The sequence below is a fragment of the Lepisma saccharinum genome, chromosome 12, assembly GCF_977018435.1.
Source record: "Lepisma saccharinum chromosome 12, izLepSacc3.1, whole genome shotgun sequence".
In the NCBI taxonomy this organism is placed as follows: domain Eukaryota; kingdom Metazoa; phylum Arthropoda; class Insecta; order Zygentoma; family Lepismatidae; genus Lepisma; species Lepisma saccharinum.
This window is the reverse complement of record NC_139240.1, coordinates 60,256,636-60,276,566: the sequence shown is the minus strand read 5'-3', so window position 1 is coordinate 60,276,566 and position 19,931 is coordinate 60,256,636. Positions and strand designations below refer to the sequence as shown.

The 19,931-nt window shown below is 41.0% G+C and overlaps 1 non-coding gene across 1 annotated transcript; it reads right to left on the bottom strand.

The window, feature by feature from the left end:
* Window positions 1-8,034: 8,034 nt before the first annotated feature.
* Window positions 8,035-8,107, bottom strand: TRNAF-GAA (transfer RNA phenylalanine (anticodon GAA)). The gene has a single exon. It is a non-coding gene; the product is annotated as a tRNA-Phe (tRNA).
* Between the last annotated feature and the right edge of the window lie 11,824 nt (window positions 8,108-19,931).

The following is a 19,931-nucleotide window of genomic DNA, read 5'->3' as shown; positions in this document are numbered from 1 at the left end:
CAGAGAAGAAAAAATACACAATATGTAATAATTACAAGAAGAAGCAGCATTAGTAATTACAAGAAGAAGAAGCCTTAGTAATTACAAGAAGAAGCAGCTTTGCCTTAGTAATTACAAGAAGGAGAAGACTTAGTAATTACAAGAAGAAGATGCCTTATTAATTACAAGAAGAAGAAGCCTTAGCAATTATAAGAAGAAGAAGCCTCAGCGATTACAAGAAGAAGAAGCCCAAAGAAGTTTGGCTACAATTAATAAGAAATAAAAATAGAAGAAAAATATTGTATGAAAAGATTGCCAAAGTTATCTAATATTTGTATATAATTATTCAAGAATATATTACGAATTGTACCCTCCGTAGTGGGTTAAATCTATTGTTTCTTTCCATATATTCGTAGCGTTAGTCACCCTGATCTGTGCCCAGAGGTATCTCATTGTTTCTACCCTGTGCTAAGCTGGCAGATGCTCACGTGAGAGGACGTGGCAATTAACATTAGAAAAAACAAAGCTACATCTCTCCGACCCTGTTCCTCTCATGGACCAATACAAATCAATAAATTGTCAATCGAAACAAAAGTGAACGACCACCCTAACCTCTTGACCTCTCAATCTAGAAAACAAACAAAAAACATGAGGAAAATGAAGCATGTAAAACAAACAACAAATCTACAGGGTGAGTGAAAAGTCAGGTTACATAGGGGTTTATAGTGTATCTTCAATGTGTTCACCTAGAACATCAATGCATTTGTGGACGCGGGGTTTCCAGTTCTCCAGATCCTTTTGCAGAACGTCCGGCATAATCATGTCTGCACATTGCACAGTGCGTTCGTTCCTTCGCCCGGCTTTTCCCTCCGAGTAAGTGTTGCCAACTTATCTCTCTTGGAGCCAGATCTGGCTCCTTCGTGCACTCGTTTCCCTGTGAACTGGGGTGCCCGCCTCCGTGCCTCACTATGATACCATCACTGGTTCCGGCCCACATAGACCAACTTTTGCCATGATTATACATTTTGCACTTGACGTGATATTGATATACTGGCTGCGTCGTCCATCCCCTGTTATATCCCCAGGTATTTTTTTTATAGCGCCTTGTTGACGTGAAATTGGTATAATATTGTTATCAGGGAATCCTTTATTTTCGATTTCGTACGACCATGAGATGGGTGATGCCGTCGGATCTAGATGGTGAAAACCAAGAATAAATTGTCATCAATTTAGAGTTAACGGTAATAGCAGCGCCCCACCCCTTTGACAACTAACATTACTCTAGGAAGCACTTCGTAAAACTAGCTCCTTGAAAGTCAGTTTTAACTCCATTTAAGGTGAAATTTAACTATTTTATGCGCACCAGGTTTGGCAACACTGCCATGAGGCAAGGAGAAATGCACTGGGCATATGGGAGTATTTCTTGATTTGGGAATATCAAACTTCCGATGCAATAGAAAATGATATCAACGGAAAGGGGGCAGTTTGAAGAAGTGATTGCCCAGCAGAAAAGTCTAAACTCCCATTTGATTAGCCGTAACTTGATGTTAAAGTTGATTCCCCATAAGAAATACATGGGATTCCGAAGATTTTTATTCGTCATATTTTGTACAGGTCGTATCTAGCTTAATAATCAACTTCGAAAAACGCTTCGGCCTGCGTCATGTGGAGAAATCCATACTCTCTTGTACCCCCACGTTTTTCTTCAGTAGCTTTGCCCATTCCGACGATATTCAAATAAATACACACATGGTGCGTAACTGTATCTCCTCGCCTTAAACGACCCCAAAGGAAAAAATCCATTGGTTCAGGTCTGGAGATCGCGGTGGCCACTCAACGGAACCACGGCGACTGATCCATGCGCCAGGAAACTGGACATTCAAACGAACAATTAAGGAGACACGGAAAACTTCCTATGTAACCTGACTTTTGACTCACCCTGTATATCAAGCATGTGAATATATGGCCACAACCCTCAGCCGATAGAGAAAGGTTTAAATCATAACATTTATCTTCAATTAACTAGAAATAGGTCAACCACGAGGCATATAAAAAAAGGCTCCCTTCCCCCACGTTAATCAGCCACTGGAATAACCCCCCCCCCCTCTCCCTGACGTTTAAAACTAACAGTAAATTTGAGAAGAAGGTACAAGAAAGAAGAAAGGTAAGAGTTCGTTATATCGGAGACACATTGAAATCGGATATTTTGTGTTTTGCGTGGTTTGTACTTACCAATTGTGTATTGCGGAACATAGTTCGAGGTGCCATTATGCTTTTTACACGAAAACAAACACAATTTTTCACATAGAGAGTAGTTTTGTTATTCCTTTTTTCGCTTCCGTAACACACAATATGGCGGGCAGAGGTTGACTAGCGTTGTAGGTATGCAGTGTTTCCAACCTTCTTCACCGAAAAATACCTACTATCGTGTTCGTCACGTGTGCAAATTGTACATTATGCACGGGTAGCTGGCGGATAGCCCCGCGAACCATTCACGGATAGCCCCACGAACCATTTCCGATAAGGTTAAGTTAGGTTTAGTTAGGTTAGGCAAACATAGTTAAAAAAAGGGGGGTTGGAAACACTGACAGGGGGTTACGTCATCAAACCTATGCAGCATCAGGTTCACGTAGCGAAAGCAATGGCACTTGTGCGTCGTTGAGATATTTCTCTTGAAAAATACATTATTTCCCAGTCAAATAGATTCCACGATGAAAGAAAATACCTCGACGAACGTTGGAAACCTTAGAGAAACTCATTTCCGTAAGCAGTTTCTTCTGTAAATATGAAGAAATGTCTCTCCGATATAACGAACTGTTACGTGAAGAAATATAACTTTCATAAAGAATAATAGAGGTCACACGTTTCTACAATACATTTCGCAGCTCTTCTTTTGCCTTAGTTTTCGGTTTCCTGTCCACACTGAACGCTTCTTGAAAAGCGAATATATAATTCAGATTATGCTGTAAAACCTAAACATCAGCTTGTATAGTTATTAGCATACGGTACCTCAAGACTGCCGAAGCTGCTGTATTCTGTAAGAAAAGAAACTTTAAAAGATATGTAACATGTGACAATATAATAATAAATTAATAGATATATATTCACCATTTTCAATTTTCTGTTCCCATTGTCGTCGATTCTTTTCGATTGCTGGTTATCAATTTCATTTCTTCTATTTTCTCGCAATAAAAGCCGTTGCCTGGTAAGCTCGAATAATGCAGAGACTTGTACACAAAAATATCGACCCTACACGCGTTCGTACTTTTTCGCGAACTCGGATAACGAAGGTAAGAAAGCAAAGCAACAAATATAAACAGGAAGCAAAAGGATCAAGGTACTCACCGCATCCGGTCCACGTCCGTCCAGGGAATGTCCCCGTGGTGCATCTTCAACTGGTTCGGTTTTCGGCGGCGTCGTTTGACTCGTGGGTTCGTCCCCACAAACTCACGCGCTGCCGGCCCGCCTGGTCGCCAGGTGAGGCGAACAGAGCACCGAAAGCCAGCCACTCTCGGCGAACAGCACTTATCGCGCACTATGTAAAGCTCTTCCGCTGAAAGGCAAAATACATGGACAAGTTTTGAGACACTGTAACCTACCTTTGGCACTTACCTTACGGGTCCCAGGAGTAGGCTTCAGAGTTGCTACGGTACTTCAGTGAGACTCCAATACTTTCAGAGGCACTTCTAAGTCCCCGTTGCCTGGGCTAACCGGACATCTGCCCCCCATGCTTCCACTATAGCTACGGCTCTGATTCTTCCTCCAAAAAGAAACAACTCACGTATTGTAGGATTCGACCACAAAGACGTGGGTAGGTAAACTGACCATCTTTTTTTTTTCCTTCTGCATTTTCAATTCAGTTCTTGGACCTCACATTGCTGAAAAGAGTCAATAAAATATGTTGAGTACAATTATTCAGGGTGGCTACTCTAGAACCTTGATAAAATCCAAGTATAATTCCCGGTTTTCAAGAAAAAATTTCCAAAAATTCAAGGCTAGAAGCACATGTTTTCTCTATTTCAACAGGCGCGTCGCCTGATAATGTTCGCATGAGCACGTGAACACTTATGTATCTTGAATTACGTACATACTAAATGCACATACACATATATTTTTATTCGAAAAAATGCTATGTTAGATGTACGAGTCTATACACACAATTTACTCTGACACGATTTTTTTTTAGATAGTTGGTAACACTGACTCCCACGGTGTTCCACGGAGGGCGTTGAACACAATTGCTGTGCGTGTTGCATAGAGCTGACAGCTAAGGGGCTGTTGGCCACTATACCCCGAAGATGTTCACCTCGCTGTGCGAACACCGAAGCAAGCGACAATACTTCTCACATTCGACACCAGAGTGCAGCATATACAAGGCATGTCTAGGGAGATTCGAAAAGGTCTGTGCTACATACGTAGTTGCAAACCTTAGCGACAATTCGCTAAACCTGGCGGATTTTAAGAGGGAGATGGACAATTTCCCCTAGGTCCTTCTTGTATTACTTCAAATATAGCGTGATTTTGGGGGGAAATTGTTGAAAATAAATTGAACTGTTATTCTCACTTTGTCAATTGAATATGAAGTTACAATGGAGAGGAGTAAATCTGCATTCAGTACAAAAACATTATTGTGAACACTCGTATGCGAACCGTACGCCACGCCACTGTATTTCAATTTACGTATTACCGCCTCTGACCACCCACACACATACACACACACGCGAATATATTAACAATATAAAGAGTGTGTGGGATTCCAATGTATCCAAAAATTCTTAATTCAATTAAATTAAATGGTATATATACTTGAAAAATATATTTAATACAATTTAAGTTTATACTGTATTTCACACTTCACATTTTCAGACTGGAAATACATCTAGAAGCACAAGTCACAAATGTTACGGTTTATATTCCCATCTACAAAAAAATTGACGCGAGGGGTCCTGGGTTCGAATCCTGACCTGGGCATGGATATTTGTGAGGAGTGTCCATTCATCAATCTCATCATATCATCGCTCATCCCGATCTTCGTAAATTAGCCAAAACTGGCACAAAAAGCGAAGTAAAATAAAGCAAATCAATCTACAAAAAGTTGTTAATTGTGTAAGAATTTCAGACTGAAATTTACCTAACCATCTTCAAGATATCTTATCTTCCGTCTGTCTGATATTGTTCTCTAAAGGACAGTAACAAAGTGAATGGGTTGAGATAAACCTCACCTGGAGTGACCATTTGAAGGCCATATGCAAAAAATCTTACACAGTAATACACTCACTGTACCGCCTAAAAAACATCTTACCTCAAGAGGTAAAGAAAACTCTTGTGGAATCGCTAGTTTTGTCGTAAATAGACTACTGCGACTTGACGTATGTTGACCTCAACGGTGAACTAGCAAGACGTCTACAGCGAATACAAAATGCATGTGTACTACGTTTTATTTATAACATCAAACATTTTGACCACCTTACCCCGGCTTTCAAAGACCTAGGCTGGTTCGACCTTTCAACACGCCGTCGCTTCCACGCTCTTACAGCGCTCTACAAAATAGTGCATTCAAGAGAACCCCCTTACCTATTTTCACGATTTCAACCCCTAAGCGCAGCACACACCTTTGCTACCCGTTCACGAAACAACTCCCTGCTCACCATCCCCTCCCACAAGACAGCGTTTTACGGAAATTCCTTCACGGTCACTCCCACCAGAGCGTGGAACGACCTCCCGATTGACATAAGAAACTCTTCTTCTTTCGGCCAATTCAAATCAAAATTAAGAAAGCATCTTCTGGAGACAACTTACCAGTACTGAAAACAAGGAAAGAAAATAGAATGAAACCTTTCTTGATCTAAATTTGTAGGACAAACACCGACCGATTTTTCTGTATTTTAAGTATTTTTGTTACGTGTGTGTTCATGCTGTACGTGCATTTTTTACGTTTCTTACAGCACGTGTGTTTTGTTTTTTTGTTTTTTGTGTCTTTTCTTCTTTCTTTTTGTGTGATTGTTCTCCTTTTGTGTTTTTTATATTTTCTTTGGTATTTTGTTGTTTTATATTTCGAAAACTGTTAGATATTTCAACTGAATTTGTAAAATGTAAAATAGAGATGGTTAAGTGTAAGAAAAGGCTTGTGCCTTAACTTCGCCATCCAAAGAAGAAGTAAATAAGTAAATAAATAATTATATTTTATTTTCCACGCAGCTTTTTCTTATCCTTCCTCGACAAAAATAAAAATAATCTGTGAAAAACTTGGCTCCGGGCATTTATAAATATTGCACATTATTTAATTAATAAAAGTTGCAGTTTTTCACGTCTACCGAGAAAAATTCAAGCAGAATTCACGCATAATTCCGGTGCCAATAATTCACGCATAATTCCCGGAATTCAAGGAATTCCCGGTGAGTAACCACCCTGTTATTACAACATACAGGGAATCGTTAATACAATAGTGTTTATATACGATTCATTATTTTATAACTAATACTTTTAATCAACACTGAGAATATAGCGTGTATCACAATAGAGTAAACAACTTATCAGGTTTATTGTTCAAAAATCTGAAAAACAACAATGAGAAAATCTTCAAGTTTTGTTTTCATGTGCAAGACTTTCGTAAACACGGTTATTGTGGCGCTGCTGTAGTGTTAAAGAAAATGGCGACTTTCACAGACCCCCAGAACTTACACCCCTAGACTTCTGCATTTGGGGTTTTGCGAGAGACAAAGCCTATGTGCCACCTATGCGCAGAATGTGCAACAGCTAAAGAAGATAATAAGAAACGCCCTTGCTTTGGTGGACGAGGAGTTCTTGGGAAATGTGTGGCAAGAACTAGAATTTCGATGGGATGTGTGTCTCATAACTGCTGGAAGTCACACATTTGTATAATTTCATAGAAACTTGAAGTGTTAGTGACTGATACACAGTAAATGTCATTGTTGTCTTCCATATAGTTTAGTCGAAATAGATTCTTAATGTTGGTTACTGTATTTGTAGGTTATTGAATGTAAAGTTGATGAGACCATTACAGAGATTCATTTTTCAAGAATAAAAGGTGCCGAAACCCGGGATCGATCATTACAGAAACGCCAGCAACTTGATGCTCGCTTCACTCGCAAGGAAATATTTAGATCTGTTTGTTTGCAAATGGACAACAGGACGTTATTTTCATTACGATTCTACACCTTTATTGCTTCAGCGTCCCCTTTGCCTTGGAACCCAGAGTTATCCACGACTGCCTAGTAGAATGCCCAATATACCTACGATAAAATCTCCAAGAAAGAAAAAAAATAACCACCTGGTAACATTTGGTTCACCCTGGTGCCAATCTGAACAATATCTTGGGTACATGGCACTGGCTTGTTGATGTATTTAACTAGAAAAAAATCATATGAAGAATTCTTTCCAAAGGAACGTGAATGCCAGGAGTTCTAACTCGTGCCATTTAATGAGGTACCCTATAAGTGCGGAGTAAGTACAACAGTTGCGACAAAGATGGATTTGCTACTTTCACTCGTCTTATAACACTTAAGGGAACGAGGAACAGTTTCCGTGCCCAGCCAGACGCGAGGACCCAAAACTGCTCCTGCCCCTATAGGTAAAAAGGTAGGTAAAAAAGGTAAAAAGGTAAAGTTCCCCGTGCATATAGCACCGTGCCATGAAGGCACATTATAGGGGATTGGGGGGTAGAACCCCATACATTCTTCTCCATCTCGGCCGGTTCTTGGAGGTGATGTGATCAGCACTATTCTCCGGCCGCCTTTACAAGGTTGATCCCAGGTATCCATTGATTTGAGGCTGGGTGAACCCCAGAGCCGCTTTATGCGGGGACAAATCCCGACCTTAGATCACCTCAGTAGCAGTTAGACGCTCTACCGACTAGACCACCGCGGCCCTTTTTCACTCACCATGTTCACCAAAATGTTCAGTACGAACTGATTACCCCTGGTCATACGAAGTGTTCGCCACTGTATAGATGGATTTGTTAGATATATCGTTTATAATACAAAAGAATAACAATTTTCAGAAATCACTGACTACAAAAAGTGTGAAAAAAAATAGTGCCGAAACCCGGGATCGAACCAGGGACCTTTAGATCTTCAGTCTAACGCTCTCCCAGCTGAGCTATTTCGGCTGTGTACAACACTATCGCTTGTACTTTATATAAGTGGCGCTGACGTAGTGCGACAGGAGTTCAAGGTAACAGTCAGCAAACCGAGACGATACAATCCATGCATACATTACATAAGGCAGTGTACTTGAACATCAAAGCCCCGGCAGAGGCAGTGGTAGTGGCAAGTTAAGAAGCATGCCAATGGCGGAAAAAAGGGGGAGTGGTCGAACGGGTCAGAAAACTTGGAAATTGACATCTTTCGTTATTTGTGTGAGATTCGATTCAATTCCCGTTCCAGAGTATTTTTTCCAGGGGGTAACGAGGCATATTGCCCTCATTACAGTGTTGCCATCTCAAAAAAACACCACTTGAGTTTGAAAGTTATCACATTCCTGCATCCCCATTAATAATAATTAATGTAAAGTACTGTACCTGAAATCAAATTATATGTATGAAATATGTACTTTTAGGTTAACATTCATTTTCCGGGGGGGGAAGGTGTGGCCAACCCCCCCCCCCCTCCCCACACACACACACAGCCTTTCGGACGTTCGTGCCACAATATAATTTCACCTAGCTGTTATTAAACGATATTATGGCCTACTCTTAAAGAAAATCAAACATTTTTAAGCCCGTGAAAGTTCAAAGCAGTGTGCATTATTTCTTACGTAATTGAACTACCCCGCTTCCTTTTCTAGCGTGTATTTGCACACTCACACGCTATATTCGTCAGTTATGCTGCCTCTACGTTGCTGCATTTATATATAATATGCCTAAAATCAAGGGTATTTTCAGTGGATTCGTCCGGGCACACACTATATCCGTCCCTGTCAATACAGGAAAACAAAGAAATGGAATGAGGATTTTCTTTCCCGACTGGACTTTCATCAAGATTTTTGCCCACTCCCATCAGAGGGTCTGCGCACGTCTGTGATTTGTTCCGTTTTATAAAAGTCTAGGAGTTAGAGGGAGATTATTTTCGTAACATCTTTGGCCGTTATGCATTTGAAGCTTCGGAACGAGTCACAACTCTCCAAGCAGCCAATTAACCAAGCGAGCCACTGACGTCATTTCAACCCAGAACCTATCGCTAAGCCCCTTGCTCAGGTTCTACACGCCCACTAGGCTCGCTAGACAGACTCGCGGAGTCCCCCGGAGATGTTCCGAAAGTAATTGCACTCTAGCTTGAAAACCAAATCTAAAGTTGAAAAACATTTCATGCTACAAAAATATTTGAGGAATTTTTAAAGTAGTGTGCCAACGCCGTGACAAAACAGCTGGACTGTATTTCAAGCACTTCATAACAGGGGTGCACACAGGGGATAATTATGGTTAAGGCTGCGCCATCGAGATTTTTTTTTTTGGGGGGGGATTTTTTTGCCTTCAAATAATATAAAATTCAACATTTATATATTCTTCCAAAATATATGCAAAAATTTTACATCTTAAATGCACCACATTTAATCCATTAGATGAAGAAAGTGTTTAAGGGTATTATCGAAGGTTGGAGGTGGGAGAAATATACACTTCCAAAATATAAGGCCTTATTTGACACGTGGATTCTAGGAGGCGATTCTGAATTGAACATTGGGGGTACAGTATCCAACTCTTATGTCTTAGATTATGGCGGGTATTTTAGTCAGAGGGGTATTGAGCATTAAATTGAAGGGGGTATCCAATTCTTGTGTATTATTATTGTCTTAGACTGTTGCGGAAATTCTGGTGTGGAGACTGAGAATCAATTCTTTGGAGGAGGCAATATCCACTCTTCAATATCAACAGGAAGTCTAAAATTGACTTGGGAATTATGATGGTAGGATTGAGTACTAAATTTAAAGGGGGAGATATGAAGCTCTTGATAAAGTGTTAAATCTTAGATTGTCAAGGGATTTCTGTAGCGGAGAGAGAGTTCGAACATTAAATTTTGGAGACTGTATTTAGCAACGTTTAGACCCCGAACGTGCCAAAAGAGAAGCTGGAAAATACTAATTATCTCGGAATCCTTACAAAGTATTGACACCCCATTAAATTAATATTCTTGAAAGCCTGCAAAGAGACGGATGTAAAAATTTTCTTCCTCGCTTCGCTCGCAATATTGTGTTGCAAGAATTCGTGTTTCTTTGGCGCTTTACTGAGATGAATGTGAGGTTTTATACTGTAGTTGCATTACAAGACATAATCGATATTCATTAATGACATCACTTTTACAAATATAATGCTTAGTGTTGGTACACTGCTTACTTTAAAGCAAGTGCATCATTTGGAACAAAATCCGCATTTCTATAACTTCTTCTCACACGAAAATTTTACTTCAACAAGTTAAATTTGCACTGAAGATAAAATCCACGTAATTCGTGTTATGGGTTAGTAAAATAATTATATTTACCGCCAGAAAACGAAGGGGTAGGGGTGAGTTCTTTGAAAGAGGAACCATATTATATTATAGCCCTGAGTTTTTACTTTCTGGGGATTTTGAGTGCGTGAATAATATAATTTGGGGGGAACGCATGACATGATTTTGGGGCGAATTGCGTCTTTGGCCTGGCGGGACGCACCACTGCTCTATAACAATCAAAAGGTTCCATTGTCGTCGAGAAGGTTCGAGCAGGCAACAGTTTACTGTTTTAAATTGGCTCGCGTAGCGGCTTTTATTGTTTGTGTAGACAACAATTAATTGAAGTTAGTGCTGCATAATATAATAAGTATATTTCAAGAACATGTAGCAAATTAAGATAAGAGATTGCTGTCATTATGTATAGGCATCAGTGGCGTAGCATGGACATTTCGGGTGGGAACGCCAAGTCCGAAGGAAGGGTCGGCCCTTTCTTGCTTAATAATTTACTTATGGTATTAGTCTCCACAGGTATTGTTTATTTGCCTGTTTCAATAAAACATCAGCCATGCATGTTTTAGCTAGAAAATTAGATGCCTCACTATGCCACAAATGTTTTGAACTCTGGTGTTTTATACCCTTTTTTTATACCTTTCTGCATGACGCAAGTCATTAAAACCTACTTAAATCACAAGCGCCTCTGCACAACAGTAGGCGTAATTGTTGTGGATGATCAAACTACTGATTGATTTGGTTTATTTTACTTCGCTCTTCTACCACTTTTGGTTAATTGCGAATATGAATATGAGTGATGATGATATTGATGAAGGGACACTGACAAAGAACACCCGTGCTCACGCCGGGATTCGAACCAGGGACCTCTGTCGTCTTTGCGCACTGTGCAAAGCACCCTGACACGGAGGTGGGTGGATGATCCAAATATCGTACACTCTACTGACGTAACAGTGCCGATTAGTAATGTAGACCACTGTTTATTACATCTTGAGAATGCTGATAAACATTTTAAAATAATTTTGTCCAGAGACAATTCGATGTTAAGAGTTTTCAAATGAATGGTAAACATTTCCATTGACAGAATATTAAGCAGTTAGATAATAGCAAAAAAATAATAACAATAAAGAAAATAATAGTTTTGCGGGTTAAGTCGTAGAGCAGCCACAGGCTGAATTTCTACCACGAGGACTTCACCAACTTATTTGACAAAAACTGTGTTGATCTTTTAGTTTCAAATGCACATCGCTGTTCGTGCGATAAATTATATAATGCAGTGATCATTAAGAAGCGGTATATTTGAGATTGGCAAAGTTACGTCAGTCAATATTGCGTATTGTAGCATCACATAACACGAGTTGCATGAGCGCGAAGAACCAGGTAGGAATTCTACCGCTGTAGTCTGCTTCAGAAAACAGGAAGGGTCACATGAACCAATCACGGTAGACCTCTGCTGCAGCTCCGTACGCTGGCGTACGAGAGAGCATTTACGCGCGTGCTGTAGACATCGAAGCTTTCCATCCAGAAAGGCAGCAAGGAATATAGAGTCTTTTACGCCGAACCTGCTCGGCGTCCGGCCGGGAAAGGCATTGAAAAGAGATGCTAGAACGAGTGTTGAGAGTGGAGCGATAGCTATTATAATGCCATGAAGGTCAAACATATATGGAATTAGTCAAGTTTTACTTTATATTCACAGTATTTACGCATTTTTGAAATTTTAAATCTGGGAACGCCTGGCGTACGGGCGTACTATAACGCTACGCCACTGATAGGCATTAAGGAGCTCCCGCGTAGCCAAATGGGGGGAAAAAAAAGGTAGCGCTCCTGCATTTGGTGCGAGCGGCCCCGCGTTCGATTTCCGATGGGAGCCCCAAAATTTCGGCATTGAGAACAATTGAGGACAAAACCGCAAAACCCCGCAGTGCGGGTGGAGACAAATAAGCCTTTAGGGGGTCCTCAGCCATTGGCATAGTATAGGATACAGGTATGTAAAAAATAAACGTAGTTACTCAGTGGCACAGAAACGAACACAACATATACAAGTAAAGGCGAAGTTAAAGATCCCTGTGCATATAGCACCGTGCCTGAAAGCACATTTAGGGTATGTGGGGGTAGGGCTCCACATATTTTCGATGTCGGACATCTTGGAGGCGATGTGATCAACACTGCGCTCCGACCGCCTTTTTAAGGCTGGTTGGGCCCTGGAGTCGATTTATGCGGGGACATAGCCAGAAAAATTCCCAACTTAGATCACCCACCCTGGGTCTTCCGCGTGGCAGTCAGACTAGAATCAAATCAGGCTAGAATTTGACGAGAAATACAGAGATGAAGGTTTCTTCAATCTATCTTTAATTAGGATAAAAGTTATGACTGCATGATTGTAACAAATGTATCATTTTCCAGGTGTGATAAAACAGTGTCATATATATATATATATATATATATATATATATATATATATACAAGGCACGTCCAGAAAGTAAGTTCCGTTTGGTAATAAAATTAAATTGTGTACAGATACAGAAAAGTTATTTATTGCACAAAATTCTACAACTCTTAAACTACTTTTCCACATAACTGCCGAAATTTTGCAGGCATTTGTCATAGCGTGGCACAAGTTTTTGTATACCTTCTTCATAGAAATTTGCCGCCTGTCTTCAACCAGTTGGAAACAGTTTCTTTCAGCTCGTCGTCATTGTTGAAGTGTTGACCGCCAAGGAAAGACTGTTCTTACATCTCAAGTCTTTCCTTGGCGGTCAACACTTCAACAATGACGACGAGCTGAAAGAAACTGTTTCCAACTGGTTGAAGACAGGCGGCAAATTTCTATGAAGAAGGTATACAAAAACTTGTGCCACGCTATGACAAATGCCTGCAAAATTTCGGCAGTTATGTGGAAAAGTAGTTTAAGAGTTGTAGAATTTTGTGCAATAAATAACTTTTCTGTATCTGTACACAATTTAATTTTATTACCAAACGGAACTTACTTTCTGGACGTGCCTTGTATATATATATATATATATGCATGTATGTATGTATGTATGTATGTATGTATGTATGTATAACATCACCACGGGAGCCGAAACCGGGGGGACAAGTTGGCCCGAGCCCCTCCAGTTCTCGTTTGCCCACCCCCTATTGCCCAATGCATAACTTTCAACATATTACATAACTTTTGCACACAGAAACTTCCCACACAACAGGTGGGATATTATGCATGATTCTGTTCTGAAATGGGCACAAATAATGTGGGATTATCACTCAGTTTGAGTGTCTTTCTTGCGCTTGTGCGTTTACTATTTCAGTATTTCATTTTTCAATCCAACGCATGGTATATTATGAATGAATATGTGCGAGAATAGAGGGAAAAGCATGGGAATACTGTAGTCTTCATGCTCTTCAATGAGCCAGTCCATTACAAAATAGTCAAACCTGTTTCTATCATGACCAATTGTACCCAGCCTAAATCCTTTACTTTTTATAGGGGGTGTTAAGGGACTTTTGAATCACCCTGTAGGCCCTTGTGTGTGACTTTGTCAACATGAGACCAAGAAGGCGGCCTTTGCTAATATTTTGCGGGGGGGGGGGGGGCGAGATTTGTTGATCCGGCACTGATTGTGGAGCTACTTATAAAGTATAGCGGACTCCGATCTCGAAATCCAGAAAGCAACAGCGATGTAACACACAGAGAGGGAGACAATATTCTTCATTCTTTTGTTTCCTTATACAGTCAAGGTCAAGTCCTGTAATACGGCCATGTAAATTTTCTTTCCACAATACATGGTAAACTATAATTGGAAATACCTTGAATTTAGGCTTAATATGAAAGGCAATACAGTAAATAATAAATCATGAAAATTGGTTCATGTTGAACTTTTTCTACACACACTAATATTAATATTAACGACACACGTAAGTTAAAACCTGCAATTTCGCTTTTCGTTAGTAAAAACTGTCTGCATGCATACTAAAATAGCGAAAGAACACGCCGAAAATAACTATCAGTACCAATCCTAACGTAACTACGTAAAATTATAGCTGCTGTTGTGGAAAGTCGTTTTGGGTGCTATATTCACTTGCGTGAAAATTTAGGGCTGTTCTGCTTCACAGTGAAGTAACACCTTAACACACTGAGGTTACAGACATACTTTACTTCACCATAACACATTTCCGAGAGCTAAAATCAACTGAAAACGTTCATGAACAACAAAATCTTTAAAGACCATGCAAGATATTTCACTTTCTCTAGGAAGTACAGAGGGTCGAGGGTACCCTACGTGTCTACTGGTAACATAGGTATATACAAATTTGCATACCCAAAAGAACATCCCTCCCCAAATGAAATCACAAGCACGCTACTGAGTGGTTATCTCCCCAGAGGCCATGGACGTCCGCAGGATTTTTTCCAGGGGGCAAACGAGTCACATTTTCCCCCAAAAGAGTGTAGTTCCCTAAAAAAAACATTGCTTAAATTTGAATTTATGGTGTTCCTGCAAGGTATAATTTAACAATACAGGGAATTTCTCCAATTTGTTTGAATTTTCGGTTACTTACTAATTTGGGTCTCCTAACCACGAATCTGCACTTAAAATTTGGCGCTCACGTATAAATTTGGCGCTTATTTGGGGGCAGGTGAATCTGGCCACTTTCTAACATGCCCTTAACAGGGAGTCTATAGATATAGGCGGGAAGCCGGAGCGGAGCGGAGCGGAGCGGAGCGGAGCGGAGCGGAGCGGAGGCGGGGCCGCGATAGCGGTTGGGGGCGGTAGGTCGATTACCCCAGGGGCGGAGCCCGGAACCGGCGGGAAATTCGGAAATCGAGGGTGTGGAAATAAGAACTTAATTTCGATTATTTTGCTATTTCCACGTGTGAGCGCCAAATTTTGACTGCAGATTCGTGATTAGGGGGCCAAAATTAGTGAGTATGCCGAATTTCAAACAAAATGGAGAAATTCCCTGTATTGTAAAATCGCTCCTAATGCAATAATTAACACATATTATTGCGTGAAATACATAATGTTTGGTTGACTTTCATTTTCCAGAGGGGGCCACTCCCCCCCCCCCTTCCGGACTCCCATGCCCAGAGCCAAAAGTTTAATTCGCACAGTGCTGTGAAGATACTAGCAACCCAATTATTAACGGTCGTATTGCTGTCCCATTTGTACTTACCAAACGGTGCACCGTCCAACAGGTGTGGTAGAACACCCGCTCCAGCATCGCAGCGTCGTCAAGCAACACTCACGAAGGCAGCTCGCAGCAGTCACTGCCGAGGTTCGAACATGTGCCGCTAGAGGTCACCATCTTATCAGTGTTGCCACTGTCCTGGAAATTATCAAAAACTTGAAATATTCAGAGAAATCCGCCTATGACTACAGGCCGAATCACACAAGACTGGATTTCCAGTAGAAATACCCACGTTGGTGCTGGACTGTCTGCCTGGATGGAAATTATGGCTGCTAGACTGGTTTTGAAGACTAGGCTATATCGTGTTTTCATTGCAACTGACTTTCTCTGCTAGATTCTTCTCGGAACAGCCAATCAGAGCGAAAGTTTGATCATATGAAGTCAGTGGCGTGGCGTGACTTTTTAAAAAGTGTTACCGGCTATCAGTATGACAATTATGCCTGCTAGACGTTATTACCCCCCCCCCCCCCACCCTCCTTCGGTAAAGAAAACATGTCTTCGAGGTAGACATTTGTTCATTTCGTTCTTGTTTTGCAAACGGCACAGTGATTTAGCCACAAACACTACTAGAAAGAACTACCACTCATGAGACAGTTGCCACGAAAATCCAATGAATGGTGGTAGACCCTTGTCAATTCTTCATCTGTCTCTGTTTCTTTGCAATGAGGTGCGAAGGGGAAGAAGAAGATACACACTTTTCTCGGGTCAGTTTGACGTTTGTGTGGTGACGACAGAACTCCGCTCATTCGTGGAAGGGAAGCTCAGCTGTACGCACTACTGTTGCCAACTTAGTATTTTGGAGCAAGGTTTGTCCAAATCACGAATCGTCTATTACCTAACTGGTCTCAGTTGTAGTTCAATCCAGGCTTGGCTCTGCAGTCTACCTCTACTTGCTTCACAGAAATGGTATTCCTATTTTAGGCGGGATTTAGCTCTTTTCTGCCGATCCGATGTGACAACACTGGCTGCTCCGGTAGGTCTGAACGGCAACAGGGCCCCTTAACAGGCACACTATGCTCCAAAGTCCTTCCCCGCTCTTTCCCTACATTGGCGCCGTTGCCTCTTCAGGTTAGCGGAAAGGCAGGCCTCCCTCTTCGCTTCTGTCGGCTGCAGAAAAAAATGTCCTACGCAATATCTACTCGACGACAACGGTGTTCATTAACGTATTTAACAATGTTGTCATTTTATTGAAACAACTTTTTAATTCTTTACATTTTGCTGTTACCTGCGGTAAGATGATGTACGAGTTTGGCAAGGGAAAGTTTTTTGTCTGTGGTTTCCGAGTGTTGATTGTTCTTGTTCGCTGCTCGATGAAAGAAAAACAACAGGGATGTTGTGCATTCTTGTTCATTAATATTTAGGAAATTTTACAAAGAGATGAGATTTGTACACGACAAATATGATTAGCCGATAATGAAAATCCTTCTTATTACCAGTGTATTAAATGTTTACTTGAGCAAAATACTTTTCTTATTAATGAATCCTGCGAGTCATATTTTCCTTCGGGGCCAATTTCTATCCCATACTTTTATTTCAATTACTTTAATTTTGATTTTTAATAACACCAGTAGCTATTCTTCTCCAACGTTCTTCAATCTTCTTAAGCCTGAATCACACGGAACTGGATTCCCAGTAGGAATGCCCTAGTTGGCGCTGGACTGGCTACCCATTTGCTAAAGTGCGCGTCAAATCTCCTGCATATGGCCTTGAACGGCAGAACAGCACCAGCGAATCACAGACGTGCGGCGTTGCCGTGCTCTCCTTGACAAAGCGTTTCACTGAACCACGCTGTCTCTTTTCCGTGTGAGATTTCGACATGGCACCGCTGCAGTGCGCTGCTATTGGCTATCGCCATATGCAGGAGATTTGACGCACACTCTAGTTTTCGCCTCACACGATACTTTTGTTCCCATAAGACATTGCGCAGAGCAGACAATCTGTACTGTAAAGATGGACGAGCAATTTGAAGAATGTTGTAAGAGAATTTCTGCTTTGTGCTTTTATTAAAAATTAAAACAGAAACGTATGGACTAGAGATTGGCTCATGGTAATCAATGCGTACCGAACAAGCTTTTTAATTAACTCGGGTATACATTATTCATACATGAGATTCGCAGGATTTATCCACAAATTTTTTTTAAAAAATCAAACATTCAATTTAATACACTTGTAATAATAAGGATTTTCATTTTCGGCTAATCACATTTATCAGTACACATCTCCTCGCTTTGCATAAATACCTAAATATTAATGAACAGAACATGAATGCACTGCACGCCATCTCTTCTCCTTTTTTATCGAGAAGCTAACAATAACAGCCAACACTCGGAAACCACAGACAAAAAACTCCCCTCTGCAAACTCACAGATTATCTTCACATGGCCAAACTTTGCTCTGATTGGCTCTTCCACAGAATCCAGCCGAGGAGAGCCAGTAGCAATTAGAACATGTCCTATTCCTCCAAACCAGTCAAGCAGCCAGCCAGGCAGCCATCACATTAAGGCAGGTAGCCAGTTCAGCGCCAACTAACTGGATATCTCGTTTCCTTGTGAATCGGCCTATAGCTTATTTGCTCCCACAAGTTCGGTATCAGCAGATGAGCCAGTACCACACAACTATATAGTCCAAGTCCAGCAGGAGATCTAGCCTCGTGTGATTCAGGCATTAAGAGAATTATGGAAAAATCATAAAGTTTCATAAATAAACTCAAAAACATTGTAGCCACAGAGAGAAAATAATTAAAGTAAACTAAAAAGTGCATAAAAGTGTCCAAACGCATCAATGCACTTAAATACAGGATACAGAAGCTGATTGCACGATACCAAAAGTGCATTGCCGTCCGGGGGGCACATGTGGAAAAGTGATTGATATGTGTAGTTGTTCTTCTTGTGTGGAAATAAAGATGTCAAGTGAAAATTGCCTTTACTTTTTGATTTACCCTCGTAGATCCCAACTTCCCCGATGGCATCGTGGTAATGCTGTCGTCTTGTAACCAAGATGTTCCTGTTTCGATGCCTGGTGAAGGCACACTGCACAGTGGTTAGCATCCGACTTTAATCTGTAGGTCCAGTCCCGATTGGCCTCGCTGAGAATTAAGTGGACACAAAACAAACTCTGACAAATGCATTGGTTGATTTGGTTATTTCACGTCGCTTTTCTGCCACTTTTGACCAAACGCGACGATGAGGAGAGATGGTGATAAGGTGAAATTGATGACACACACAAGAACAGAAGCCTCACAAAGGATTATACTGGCTGCGAGTCCAAACGCCAGAGCCTCGTTAGTCTGCAACAAAGCAGTCCAGAGTGTGAAAGTTGATTTGATTTAATTTTTGTTATTTAGTGTCGCATTTTCTCCCACTTTTGGCTCATCACGCCGATGAGGATGATGACATGATGAAAGTAATGAAGACACAGAGAACATCCATGTCTACACCTGGACTCAAATCCTGGACCCCTGGCGTCGTAGCACGCTCTGTGCCTTTTGAAAAGTTCACTCCTTACCAGAAGCGTCTCCTGAACGCATGTGGTGCATGCTGCGCATGCGTCAATTGTGAGGAAAAGGAAAGCTTGCTCTGCGACGACATTCATGAGCATTTCTACATTCTAATTTCTTCATATAGGAGAAGTATTTATTTTACACGAGAGCGCTGAACTAAGCTTATATTACATTTCTTGGATCTGAAGTGAAAGAAAGTAATAATTATTTTCCCACAATTGATGCATGCGTCACTTCAGATCCAAGAAATGTAATATAAGCTTAGTTCAGCGCTCTCGTGTAAAATAAATACTTCTCCTATATGAAGAAATTAGAATGTAGAAATGCTCATGAATGTCGTCGCAGAGCAAGCTTTCCTTTTCCTCACAATTGACGCATGCGCAGCATGCACCGCATGCGTTCACGAGACGCCTCTGCTGGCTGTGAGTCCAAACGCCAGAGCCTCCTTAATCTGCAACAAAGCAGTCCAGAGTGTGAAAGTTGATTTGATTTAATTTTTGTTATTTAGTGTCGCATTTTCTCACACTTTTGGCTCATCACCGATGAGAATAAGTGAGGACATGATGAAAGTAATGAAGACACAGAGAACATCCATGTCTACGCCTGGACCCCTGGCGTCGCAGCACGCTCTGTGTCTTTTGAAAAGTCCACTCCTTACCCTCTACAGCATATTTATTTAATTATATCCAGTACATTGCCCAAAAGAAAAATAGTAATGATCAAGGAAAACGGAACAACAAGAAAATATGACCAAGAGATGTCACTAGTGTTAAGCTATCACCTTCTGTGTTGTTCGAGACACCTAGAGTAATCATATC